Genomic DNA, 14,334 nt, shown 5'->3' with positions numbered 1-14,334 from the left:
TAGATGGGTGGATGTCCTATAGTCTCAGGATGACCCAGGTAGTTGTCAGGGTCTTCTTGATAGGACCTGCCAGGTGAAGTTCTGATTCTTCTCTGGAGTAACCATGCAAATCAGGCCAGGGTGAGCACTTGGTTACATGATGGGGTGTGCAAGTACAGAAAAGATGGTCTAACCTTTGGGTTTGGCTCCTTAGGCAAGATGATCTTGACAAATCCATAAAAAATGGATAGCTAAGGCAGCCATGCCTTTGTATGAAACATATCACAGGCACCTGAATTCAAACTACCATATTACAGTCAGGTTACATTGGCAGTTTTATATCCACCAAAACTTCTGAGAACTTGAAGGGTTGTCTAGTGACAAAAGGAACTTTCATCTCAAACTTAGATCTGGGCCTCAGGATGAACCTTTTGGCAGGTGGTCACCTGTTGTATGTGCTTATAATACTTGCACTTTTCTTTCATAGAATGTATTACAGTCTGTAATTATATGTTTATTTTGCGAGTATCTATTCATTATCTGTTTTACTTAAACCATAAGCTCCAATAGGGCAGGAGTTGTGTCTATGTGCTCAAAAATGTATTCACAATAAACAGAATGCCTGGCATAAAATAAGTGCTCAATGATCATGTATGGAAGTAGGCTTGGATTGAATGGTAGTTCAATAATATGCTAGCCTTTCTTCTGAACCCAATCTTCTTATCTAAGACCTCTGTACACCCTGTATCTTTTGTTCTATGTTTACCTTAGGAACACATAAAATGTAGCAAGAAACGACATTCTAAAAGAGCCCTCAAGCAATGCACAGACTTTGTCCTGAGGAATGTTCTCTGACAGCAGAACTAAGTCAGCTGTGAAGAGAAAATTCAATAATGTAGACGTGGGTGGACTTGAAGCTACAGCTTTCTTCCTGAGGTTCAAGTAGAGGCTGTAAGGAGAGATTCCGGCTTTGGGTAGCAGTTGGACTGGGTTACTTCTGTGATGGTTTCCAATTCTAACATTCTGTGAGCTTCCCACGGTCCTGACTCATCTGAATCATACTCCTGAAGACTCTTGTAGGGTTTTAGCAGGAAAAGTTAAGAAAAAAAGAAGGAAGAAAGGAGGGAAGGAAGGAAGGAAGGAAGGAAATAAAAGAAAGAAAGAAAAGCTAACTCTAGATTGCCTAGATCAAGTTAGGTCAAGTTGTGTTTATGATGTTAGTTTTCTGTTGCCGCTGTAATAAATTATGACAGATGTAATGGCCAGAAACCACCAAAATGTATTACCATATGATTCCATAGATCAGAAGTCTGATGAGTCTCATTGGGCCAAAGTCAAGATGTTGGCACAGCTGCACTGTTTCCTGAGGGCTCCAGAGAAGAATCTATTTCCTTGTCTTTCCAGCACCTGGAGGCCATTTGCAATATTTAGCTTATGGTCCCCTTCCCCATCCTCAAAGTCATCAACAGCACATCTTTCTGACTTTACTTCTCATTCCATCTTCCTTTCTGATGATGGCCAGGAAAGGTTCTCTGTGTTTAAGGACTCACACAATTACACAGAGCCCAGGGGGATAATACTGGATAGTCATCCCCATCCCTCGGTATTTGATCTTATTCACATCTTCAAAGTCTCTTTTGCCTTGTAAGGCAACACATTCACAGGTTCCAGAGATTAGAATGTGAACAACTGGGGGGACAGTCATAATTCTGCCAACTTCATTACTGAGCCCTATCTTAATGACAGTTAGGGATTTCTTGGGCATCAACAGGTGGCACTAAATCTTCATTTTATAAAAAACATTTGCCTTTTAAGGAAAGTTCTAATTTTTAAAACCTTGTGCATCCTCCAAGATCTGTTTGTACATTTTCCACTCATTGGAATGATAAGGAGTTTTAAAAATATTACCTGTAGAAATGATTTGCATTCATGACCTATAATGACATCATCTGAGGCAGACCTGGTTGAAACTGGCCCTTGCCCGGAAGGCTCAGACTTGCCTTTTGTCAATGCCAAGGGATGAACTGGCCCTAAGAGGCTGGGTTAAAGAGATTAATTAAGTTGGAGTTCAGATGGAGAGCATCTAGTTAATTATACTCCATGGCATGGAGCTCATGGCATGCTATCATAACTGGTCTTGTAAGACTCCTAACTGACTTGAACTTTTTAGGTTTTGACCTCTCATTCCTCATCTCTCTTCCCAGCCCCTCTCCCCAAGTGCCTAGTCTGACCTGTTTGTTTGTTTGTTTATTTATTTAAGATTTTATTTATTTATTCATGAGAGACACAGAGAGAGAGGCGGAGACACAGGCAGAGAGAGAAGCAGGCTCCATGCAGGGAACCCGATGTGGGACTCGATCCTGGAACTCCAGGATCACACCCTGGGCTGAAGGCAGACGCCCAACTGCCGAGCCACCGAGGTGTCCCAGTCTGATTGGAGATACATGTGTGATCCCCAGGTGGATCTACGCAAGCTTTCTCAGGAGTACCCAGAAGAGGACATTCCAACTTGCAGCCATATGCATTCCTGTTATCATGAAGAATGATCCAATGGTGTCTCAGAATGGCTCTCCTAGTCACACACCTATTAGCAAGCCGAGAACACTGACTTTTCACTTACTCCTACCCTTGTGAGTGGGAGTCTTGGTTTATTTCCATTTCTTTGAGTAATAGGGAAATGGAGTATACTTATTAACCAATAGTGTGGAGGCCTTATCAGCTGTGAGGAGAAAACTCAGGCCAGTGTATCTGCTTCTTCTTCTATCTGAAGGAAATGCAGCTTCCAGGGACCTGGTTTAAAAATTCTTTGGCTAATGTGGGTCTCTCCTCTGAATCATGATACTAGTAACTGTCTCTTCTCCCTTCACACCTCTCAAGTTCAAGGCTAATTTTATTCTTTCACAAATTATCCCATATTTTTAATTTCTTGGGATGTTTTGGCCCAGATTAGATTTTTGAGGGGGACATTTCATTTGTTAGGGGTTTGTGATGCTGCCTTTGTTCCCATCAAGAACTTCATCAAATGATCCATAGCAGGAATGATGTGTCCTTCCTGCCCACCTGCTCCGGCTATAATTGCATCCTATTCCCCCCACATGCTTCCCTTTCTGCTTCTCCCATGAGGTTAATGGATCTCAGCCCTCAACACATATTATGGTCACTAGAGAGATCTTATAAGCTTCAGTTACTCTGGCCTCACCACCTCATACAAGCTCTCAATCAGCCGCAGTGGGGCCAGGCAAGGGTAGTTTATTAAAGGACTGGCCACCAAGGAGCAGTTGGACCTCTCCTCCACTGTGGGGGAGACAGAGTATGTCTGAAGTACAGGAGCTCCTGTAGGGCATCTTTTAGTACTTCCAAGCCCTATGATTAAGGTCTGTGGAAAACTAAAACACCCAATCCAGCCAGTACTACTAATGGCCAAGAGCCTTTAGGAATGAAGGATTGGATCACTCCACAGGTTAAAAACCAAGACCAAGTGTGATGCTTGCTGAAGGAGAAGGGAACACAGAATGAGCATTGAAAGAAGATAGTTACTTATAAATAATATAAATAAATAATTATAGGGATCCCTGGGTGGCGCAGCGGTTTGGCGCCTGCCTTTGGCCCAGGGCGCGATCCTGGAGACCCGGGATCGAATCCCACGTCGGGCTCCCGGTGCATGGAGCCTGCTTCTCGCTCTGCCTGTGTCTCTGCCTCATTCTCTCTCTCTCTCTCTGTGACTATCACAAATAAATAAAAATTTTTAAAAAAAATTAAAAAAAAATAATTATAAATACCAGCCATGACCATGTGACTAGTTACAGAAGGAGGAGTGTCATGGTCACGAGTATTTCCTTATTATTTTGTATAAGTATTTCCTCCTTATTTTGTTATGAGTGTGTGTGTGTGTGTGTGTGTGTGTGTGTAGATATCCCTGTATCCTGTAACATAAGATGTACTCACTCTATATCATGGTATTTAAGTATTAGACATTTTCCATTATAGTATTTAGCTACCCGATATCAAGAAGAAGCATAAATATCATGCAAGGACTTCACAGTGTCTTTTGGGGATGGGGTTAGTGCATTTTTGGTTGTAAGCGAGATAGTTGTGTTAAGTGGAAGTGTCACCTTGTTATTGTCTTCATTTGGAGGCTGGTTTAAGGAGGCGTGGATGAGGTCAATTGGACAAGGGGCAGACTTGTGATGGTTCATTTTATGTGTCAATTGGCTACACCGTGGTGCTCAGATATTGGGTCAGTCATCATTCTAGATATTTCTGTGAGGGTGTTTTTGGACGAGATGAATACTTAAACTGGTGGACTCTGAGTTAAGCAGATTGCTCTTCTTCATATAGCTATGTCTCATTCAATCAGTTAAAGGATTGAGTGGAACAAAGATTGAGCCCACCTGAGTAAAAGAAAGTTCTGCCAACAACTGGCTTTTGGCCTTGAACTGACTGCAACATGGGTCTCAGAGCATTTGGAACTGAATCTGGTTACAGATCTGTGAGCACAGAGGGAGAGGTGGGTCTTGGGGAGAATCAGCAGTGTCTCAGGAGGCAACTGCCTTGTGTGTGTGTGTGTGGGGGGAGCATTATACTTTTCTCCAGTGATTCAGGGCTAATCTGCTCTGAGGCCCTCCTGAGCGGAGCCTGTAGCTCTATCTCCCTTAGGAGAGAACTCCTAATGGTAGGTGCTCAATAAATGTTGGATTGAAGAAAGAGCAAGGGAAGTAAAAGATGATTTAAAAAAGTAAAGCACTAGACAGTCCCCAACCAGGCACTGTCCTTTTGTCCCAGCACAGTGAGTGCCGGGGAGGAGTGATGATCAATTCTTACTTGTTAGAATCTATTTCACATCACCTCCCCACACTCCTTCCCAGGTCAGTGAAGCAGATGAGCAAGAGTCAGCTTGGTTCAAAATGCCTGCAAACCTCACCCAGCCCTGGCCCAGCAGTCCAGGCCCAGCGGCCCAGGGGCCCAGCCCCGCGAAGGGAGTTGCTGTCTCCAGTTAGGACAGCAACAAAGACCTTCATTGTTCAGGCCTTGGGATGTTTTTTCCTTTTCTTATCCTGATCCCTGCACAGAAAAAGCCCTAAAGACTATGCCTTCTCTAAGAAGTCTGAAAGCCTGAAGGATTTTGTTTGCCTCAGGGGGAAGAGAATGAAGAGTGGGAACAGGGGGTAATTAGTCACTGCCTGGCACGGCTCCAGGGGCTGACAGGAATGCAGGCTGAGAGCAGAGGCAGGGAGAGCAGCCTCTCCCCACCTTTATCTTTCCTTAGCTGTTGCATCTAGAGGCTTTTGGAAAAAGCCCAGCAGGACTTCGGGGTGGGGTGTGTGGAGGAGGGGAACAGGCCTGGCTGACATCCTGTTTCCGAAGCTCCCTTAGGGACCTATACCCAGGTTTGAAGTACAAATACATCATGAGGGGCTCTGCTTTCTGCTCTGCTCCCCAACCTCCATTGACGGAGGCCAGTGGGAGTGTGGGGAGGCCGGTCAGCTCCTCCACGACAGCCAAGACACAGTGCAGGTGCGACGATGGGGGCATACCGTGGTGCCCCGGGGCCAGAGAGGTCTTAGAACAATCTGTGGACTGATGAGGAGGAACTAGCAAGGACACTGAGGCTCAGAGGGTGGAGAGGCTTGCCCGAGTTCCCACAGTGCCGGTCAGGAGAAGGATATGCTGAATGTCTCCCTTCATTGACTGACACTTCAGAGCCACAGCTCCACTGCTGCCCCCTCAGCCACGGTCCCCCTTGCCTGCTTTGGGTATCGTAAATATGAGCTTTGAAGGCATTGCCACTTCCATCTACCTAAGCAAGTAGATAAAGGGGGTCCCACCACCTCCTTCATCACTCGCCTCTCTGTTGGATGCTGGGAAAGCACAGGTGAGCTCTTAGGTCCCTCCAGAGTCATCCCCTTGGAAGAGTCCCTCTCCACTAGGTGACCCCAGGCCACCTGTGAGCCACCAGGCATTTGTCTTCATCTTCTGGACCTTTGGGACAGGGACTTCTTCTTCCTGGTGGACTTGGGCAGCCTCTCCTCTGGAAAATTGTCACCAGCTGGCAAAGTGCCTCAGGTGTGTGAACCATCTTTCCTGAGAGGGCAGGAGACTAGTGGTGGATGGAAGGGAGGAAGAGGATCTAAAGTGCACATGAAATAGCCTTTTTTTTTTTTCATGACCAATTCCTGTATTAAGCTCTTCACACAGGGCTTCCCTCCCACAATATTTTGCTTGTCCTTACACTTCTTGCCAGCTCTTCCCTACTCCCCTTTCAGAAACTTCACCAATGGAGTGTTGGGGCACACAATTAGTTGTCAAAAAATACCACTTCGAGGTGGCCACTCAAATCTGGCAAAGGGTCCGTCAAGAAACTGGGAGAGGCAAAGAAGGATCTGCCCTCAGAAATTTCAGAGGGAGCATGGCCCTGCTAACACCTTGATTTCAGACTTCCAGCTCCAATTCCATGAGAGAATACATTTCTGTTACTGGAAGCAACTCCATTTGTGGTGCTTCCTTATAGCATTGCTAGGAACTAATATAGGACCTACTATTATTTTTCATTTCTGTGTCGTCATAATTCATAGCGAAATTTCCACTCTTGCTCCTGTGCTCCTCCCTCATTTGCTCCCTGGTGGTGCACATGAAGATCAGAAGTGCCTTCTGTGTCTATGCCATAGTGAACTGGACAGTTTGGGGGATTTAGTTTGAAATCCTTGCAGGGACTTCTCTGTGTGCAAATGTTGGCTCTAGTCCTGGCTAGCTGTGTAAGTTTGCTTGTCGAAAAACCAAAATGGAAAAATACAAACAGTAGCATTTGCAAAGTACTTTCTACATGCAGTCTCTACAAGGGTTTCTCTGATCCTCATCACCATCTTGTAAACTAGTCAACATGAACTCAAATGTCAAAGAAACCTCTGGGGAAAGAGAGACTGGCCCAGAGGTGGGCTATGTTCCCACTGGCTCTGAAGCCAGAGTCCATGCCAAGCTGCTGCTTTGGGAGCCAGGGAGGAGGGAAGACAATGGGCATGGCTTGTGCTGGGTCCCAAGACTCAACTATTAAATTTTCAAGATTTTTGCAGGCAAGTTGATGGCATGTTGGTAGCTCAAAATTGGCCACAGTGGGTGCATTTACACCACAGAAATTGGCAGGTACCACAAGTCAGAGCTCCTGCCTCCCCTGCTATGTAGTTTCACTGGAACATGACTTGACTAAAAGAGAGGGGAAGCTGAGAGGAGGCACCCTGAGGCCTTCAGCCTGACATTGGCTGTAAAGAGCTGATGTGGTCTAGGTGGTGCTCAAGGTATCAGCAGAGTGGATGGTGAAGTTGTGCATGAACAAAGCTACCCAATTCTAGTGCTCTAGGAGGGGCCAACCCCTCCCTGGGAGGTTGAGAGGATTCACTGAGGATCTTTAGTGATGATCATCAAAACGGCTTGCCTCTCACCTCTAAACTATGGCAACGTGACAGAGAAAAGAGGCTCATGTCTGAACCAGTTAAATGAACACTCTGGACCTCAGTGCTTTGTCTGGAAAAAAAGAAGGGTCATAGTGCTCCTTGTGTCTGCTCCATCTTAAATTACCCAGAGGACTTAAAAATATCCCTGTGCCTACCCTAGATCTGCTCTGGCTGCTACCTCCTGAGGTAGCCACCTGGCTGCTGTGACCCTCCTGCTCTGCTTCTGTGAAGAGTGGCTCTGCCTGCCGTGGCTAATTGATCCAGGACACTAGCTAGCTGAGTCACATCTCAGGCTCCCAGAAATTTGGAATTTTGGGATAAGGTCCACTGATACCAGACATTGTTGGTAATAACCTGCATAAGGGGCAGCTCTCTGGAGACGTATTACCTGATCGCGAACCCATACATGGCTACTGAGTGCTTGAAATGTGACCAGTGCAGATTGAGATGGCCTGAGTGAAGAATGCACACTTCAAAGACTTGCTGTGGAAACAGGGTTTAAAATATCTCATTAATTATATGCTGCAATGATGATATTTTGGATATATTGAGTTAAATAAAATATATCATTAAGGTGAATTGCTCCGGTCTCTTTTCACTTTTGAAGATACGGCTACTAGAAAATTTGAAATTGCATATGTTGGAATTTTATTTCCTCTTGATAAAGTGGCTCCAGAGAAAAGGTCCATGAAGCCCCTGGGGTTGGATCGTTCCCAGCCCCCAAAGATCTTGGGTATTTGGCTTTCTCTTCTTCCTTTAACCAACTCAGCTTTCCTCCATCCTGTTCTCTTTTTGATTTACCCTAGCCAGAACAGTTTAGATTGTTTGTAACCAAAGAGACTTTAATAGACCAACTGAACTAAAATCTCCTTGGGAAATTGCACAGATGATTCTGTGGCTCTGCCAGAGAACCTTTCAATGCTTCCAACAGGTCACGTTCAGGCCTAATCCAAAAGGATGGGGCCACCTGGACTGCATCATTCTTGCCTCCACAGACCCTGATCATGCCTCTGTCTTGGTCTGGCCACAGATCAAGGGACCTTTAGCTCTGGCCACAGGAACTGCATTTGGACTAGGAGGTTCAGCTGGTCAGGCAGGATCAAGGAGTCTGGTTCCAGCTGAGGTTGTGCCTAGGAGCTGGATTATGTCACTAGAGCCTGCTCTAGCAGCCTGGAGTTTAGAATAATAACAGCTTTGTTTGACTCTCCCTGAATCTATATGAAGCCAAGGTTTGAAAAGAGAGCAGTTTCACGAAGCACACACACGGGGTGCTCCCCTCACCCACTCCTCCTTCCTTTTCCCATCTGGCAAATCTGCACACCCTCCGGCATGGTCATCAGAGCAGTTCATGTCTCTGCACCCAGCCTGGGAACTCTCACTCTGGAAATATGGTTTTCCTAAGACATTTCAGTTGTTCCAAGGTGTGAGGCGAAACTCCCACGAAAACCTGTCAAGGGCTGGCTTTGGAGTGGAATGCTCAAGGTTAACTCACTGGGGTGAGCAAAAATGGTTTGCCAGATTTCAAATAATTATTCCTTTAGGAACTTCCCGCTCCAAGCACTTTAATGAAAAATGATAGAAAGAGTTATTGTCCTTTGAGACATTCAATTCCACCACGCAGCTAAGCATCTGCAGTGGATCCGGCCAGGGAAGATTACATCTGCCCCACCATGGAGACGTTGCAATAGTTTATCTTGAAAATAAGCAAAGAAAATGTGTCTAATGAATCCCTAAAGACTGGTATGTGCAGATGGGTTTGAAAACTGCCTTAGGCAATTTTTCATCCTCATTGTAATGGGAATCCCTTGGAAACAAGTTTGAGATCATATGTAAATTTGACTTGCTACACTTATAACATTCTTGGGAAGACTTGGAATGAGATGGTAAATGAAGACATTGCAGAGTTAATAAATTGAGAGAGAAACTTATTAAATTTATTTAAAATGAGCTGAATATGCCATATTCATAGGAACTACATGGTTTAATGAAGTGAAATTAGCCTCCAATGTGTTCCATATGGTTCTGTGTTAGGTAGAAGACAAATGTGGGTAAGATATGGCCCCTACCCTCTAGGAGCTTGCAATCAAATTGGTTTTTAAGACAAAACTTATTATGGAGAAGCCAGATTACCATGCCAGATAGCCTCAGCCAGGGAAAAAGAAACAGTGGGACCCTTAAATCAGAAGGGTGGGGGTGGAGTATGCAGGGGGAACAGAAACCCAATTCAGAGATGTTTCTGTTGTCATTATCAATTTTTCTAACACAGTTCATAGCTCAATTCCCAGCCCCTGTCCCCCATCTGATTCCTTCCCGATTCCCTTCCTTCTCAGAGATAGCTACCACACTGTAATTGGAGTATAACCTCCTAAACAATTTTTTTACTATGTTTAAACAAAGAGCTGAAGCAAATATAGCATTTGATGAATCTGAATAGTGGGTATTGGGTTCTGTTTTATTCTTTTTGTTTTGTTTTGTTTTATTCTTTTTCTACACTTTATTGCATTCTTGAAATGTTTCACAATTTAAAAGATTATAAGTAAATAGTATGTACAATGTTTAATGAATAAATTGGAGAGTTAAAGAAAGAAAGGAAGAAAGAACAGAGGAAGTGAAACTAGTATTTCTAAGAACTCATAGGCCTACAAGGTATTTGCATGGAGATAGTCAGGAAAGACGTTGCCAGGAAGTCAAAGTACCTGACCTGGGGCTCAAAAAATGAAAGATAGGGTGTGTGATCTGAGTGAGAGGAACCCTGTTAAGGAACAACTCTCTATAAAAGGAGCAGGTTAGACTCCTAAGTTCTAAATTCTCACTCAAATCTGATAGCTTATGTCACAAGCAACGTTTGGACAGCTGCCACGTGCCGTCAGTGACATACTGTGTGGGATTCCAGGATGGTGGCCATCCTCAACCACTCTTTCCAAGCTCATCATCCATCCTGCTTAAGTATGAACAATTTACTGTAACTTTTCATCTATCTGTCTATCAAATCTTACCTATCCTTTTAAATTCCAAACTATTTTGAGATGGGAACTATTTCTCCCATTTCTCTGTATCCTCCACAATGTCAAGACAGAACTATAAGCATAAAATGGTATTCATTAAATACTCACTGAATGTTTGATTAACTTATTAATTTAAATAGTAATCAAGAAGCTATTATGTCCTAAAGCACAGAAGGGAGTACTCTGGAGATGTAAAGATAAAATCTTTTCAGTCTCTAATAAGCTTTCAACTCTGGTAGGGAAGATAAATTGCTGTAACTCAGCAAACGAGGTACTAAGAACCAAAAAAATAGTACAGAGGAAGTGTTGTATGGGTCGATTGATTGCATAGGGTGATACATACATGTTTAAGCTTCTGGTCTCCATTAGAAGTTTATTCAGTATTCTATTTTATGTAATAGACATATTACTTTTGGAAGAGGAAACACTTATAAATACCTAGTACCACCTTTTTCAGTTGCAGTATTGGTGACATTAGTGACAGTTTTATATTAGTTTGAGATGTACAATGTAATGATCCAACAATTATACACTTTAGGAAGTGCTCTCCATGAAGAGCCTAGTTACCCTCTGTCACCATGCGAAGTTACTACAATATGACTGACTTTATTCCCTATGCTGTACTTTACACCACCATGACTTATTTATTGTATAACTGGTTTGTACCTCTTAATCCCCTTCCAACCATCAATCTTTATTTATCTTCATCTTACGTTTTTCCCCTTCTTTTTTTTTTTTTAAGATTTTATTTATTTATTCATGAGATACAGAGAGAGAGGCAGAGACATAGGCAGAAGGAGAAGCAGGGAGAGGCAGGCTCCATGAAGGGAGTCTGATTCAGGAATTGATCCCAGGACCTCAGGATCACAACCTGAACCAAAGATAGATGGTTAACCGCTGAGCCACCTAAGTGCCTCTAGTTCTTCCTCTTCTTGTTAACTGGTAAGGGCTGTTTTTCCCACCTCTCCCTCTTCATGTCTCTCCATCACATATTATTTGAACTTTTTTTTTTTTTTTTTTTTTTTTAAGATTTATTATTTGACAGAGAGAGAGGGAGGAAGAGCACAAGCAAGGGGACCGGCAGGCAGAGGGAAAGGGAGAAGCAGACTAGCTTGCCTGAGCAGGGAGCCTGATGAGGGACTGGATCCCAGGACCCTGGGATCATGACCTGAGCTGAAGGCAGACGCTTCACTGACTGAGCCACCCAGGCACCCTGAACTTATTTTTTAACACCACAGAAATAGAAACAGATACCATCAATTTAATGTTTTATGTTATTCCTTGTTGCAAATTTTTTTAAATTAAAGATTAGAACAAAACCAAATATTTTTCAAGTTCAATGCAGTAGTCATTCATTTCTAAAAAACCAACAGAGTTCAGTCTCAATACTTGGGTCCTTAAATATGCGTCTTCTAACAGTTGCAATGACATTCTAAGCACTGTGTTTGGGAAGCCTGCATGGATGAGGAAATGTCTGATTTTGCTTTTTGACCCAGGTGATATAAAACACAAAGTATCAGCTTGTTGAGAAACACAGGGATCACACCATCTAACCTTGGCTGACTTGCCTCCGAGGGTTCTGGGTGGGTTTGCTTACATACCTTTCTTTGTGAAATAAGATCTTCAAATTAATTGTTTGTTATTGATCTTTTATTTACTGTTTAGAAATTGTTATTGCTCTTGTTTGTTGATTTGTGTATTTGCATAAATAATTACTTTCCAATGTTTGCAATTTTAATTTATGTAGCCTGGAATTTTGTCAGGAGAAGAAGGTCGGGTTTGGGAGTTAAACCCAATATCCCTAACCCATGTCACTGTGGGTGTGTTGCTAGTTCTTAACCACCTCAGCTGGGAGATGTGAGAAGGAAATGGGGTAGAGCTTGTGTTACACTAAAGGAGTTTAATACACATTCATTTCCTTCTGTTTTTCTGGCTAACTCTCTCTGTATTTGTAGTTCTTGGTGCCTTTTTATCTCCTGAAATTCCACTGCTGTACTCACACAAGAAGCCAAATTAAATAAAGACCCTGTCTCTTGACCTCTTCATGTTATCATGCCAGTTTTTTTTCCACCAATTTCTAAATACAGAAAATTGTGATTACAAAGATACAGTGGCATTTTATAGCAAGTGAGATAAAGTTTTTCAGAAAACAGGTTTGCCAATGAAAACTCTCTTTAGTTCTTGGAATTGAAGAATATTATTTTGCAAACCATGTTTTGAAAAACCTGCACGGTAGTTAAGTGGACATTAGTTTTTAGAGTCCAGGCAATCTGCTCTCCAGGTCTGATGGTCTCTGGCTAAGTGACTCCTCTGAGGTGCAGTTTTCTCATCTGTAAAATGGGGAAAAGCATCTATCTTGTAAGGTTGTTGAGGGGACTTAATGAGGTAAAATGCTTGGCACCTGGTGCAATGATTTGAAGCTATTCTTATTTTGTCTGAATATTAGTGAACAACAACCTTTTCATTTTCTCTGAGAAGTCACTTGTATTATCTTAGAGAATGTCTGAGAAAACAAAAGCACCTAAATATGGTACAGATCATTAAACGTGGAACCAGACTGAAAGTGGGGCTTGTCCCATACCACTGCTCATAAGAACCTGACCTTGGATTGGACCCTGCTCAGCCTGTTTTCCACTTGAAATTTGGGTATTATATCTGTCTTGCCTACTTTGTAATTTTATATTTCTCAGAGAAGTTAACTGATTTGAAAGCACTTTGTAAATTTTCAAGTACTGAACCAAGAACTAGTGAAGAAACCCCACAGGGTCTATTTCCCATGTCAGGAAGGGGACCTGTGGACTGAGTGGTCTGCATTTTGATGCCAGTTTTGCCACTTGCATGTTGTGTGATCCTGGGAAAATTTCTAACCCTCTCTGAGTCTCAGTTTTCATACATCTGTGAAATGAGAATAACAACAGCATCTCATGGGATTGTGGTGTGGATAAATGAGTTAATGCAGTCAAGCGCTTAGAATGGTGACAGATTTAAGAGCTAAATAATGTTAGTCATTATAGACTGTATTTTAAAATGGAGGAGTTGGGCTACCTTATCTTCAGCATGTCTTCAAGTTTAAGCATTCTTTGGGGCTTACACATGTCTTACTTTCTAGAACAAGAAGTATTTTGAATACTCCAGTAGTTTTTGCAGTAATGATCTGCCAATAGCAACTTCAGATGTAGGTTTTGGAAATTCCTGATTACTTGGTATTAAAGTGAGGTCCCCAAATTCTCATCATCTGTCACTTTTCAAATGATTGGAAGCAGCCTCAGTTAAAGACCAGTCTACTGTACCTCCCAGTTCCTCCCAGCCCAGAGAGACCCCAAAAATATCCAACCCCAAAACATCCCAGGAGTTGGTTCCACCTTGAGGAACCTGCCCGGTCTCCCACCTTGGGAGTGTACCTTTGTTTTTATAAACTGCTCTGTGCTAGCCACTTGCCCTCTGGTTGTCATTATTTGAGCACAGATCCCCATGTAAAGCTTCTTGTGGGGAGTCCAAGGACTGAGATCTCCATTCATATCAATGCATTATCCTTCTCACCCCTAACAATGTGACTGCAGAGGGTAGGGTAATGTCACCCGAAGATATGCTACTTTGACATATCGATTTTGGAGTTGTAAGAACTTGAGAAACAGCAAAATGCACTGAAATGCTGTCTCTGAACTCCTGATATCTGCCTAAAGATGGAACCTCCAGAAGGACTTAATTGTTGCAAATCCTTCCATGGGAGTTTCATCCCAAGGGAAGATGACATCTGACCACAAAGGAGAGACTAGAAGTCAACATCACACCCCAACTTTGTCACAAACTATAGTATCTTCCATCTATATGAAGGGCCATTCATCTTTCTTTAAAAAAAAAAAAAAAAAACAAAAAAAAAAACAAAAACAACTTTCTTTCCCCTA

Source organism: Canis lupus, chromosome 15 (assembly GCF_048164855.1).
Source record: "Canis lupus baileyi chromosome 15, mCanLup2.hap1, whole genome shotgun sequence".
NCBI classification, from domain to species: domain Eukaryota; kingdom Metazoa; phylum Chordata; class Mammalia; order Carnivora; family Canidae; genus Canis; species Canis lupus.
The sequence above is the reverse complement of the archived record's forward strand: the minus strand, read 5'-3'. Positions refer to the sequence as shown.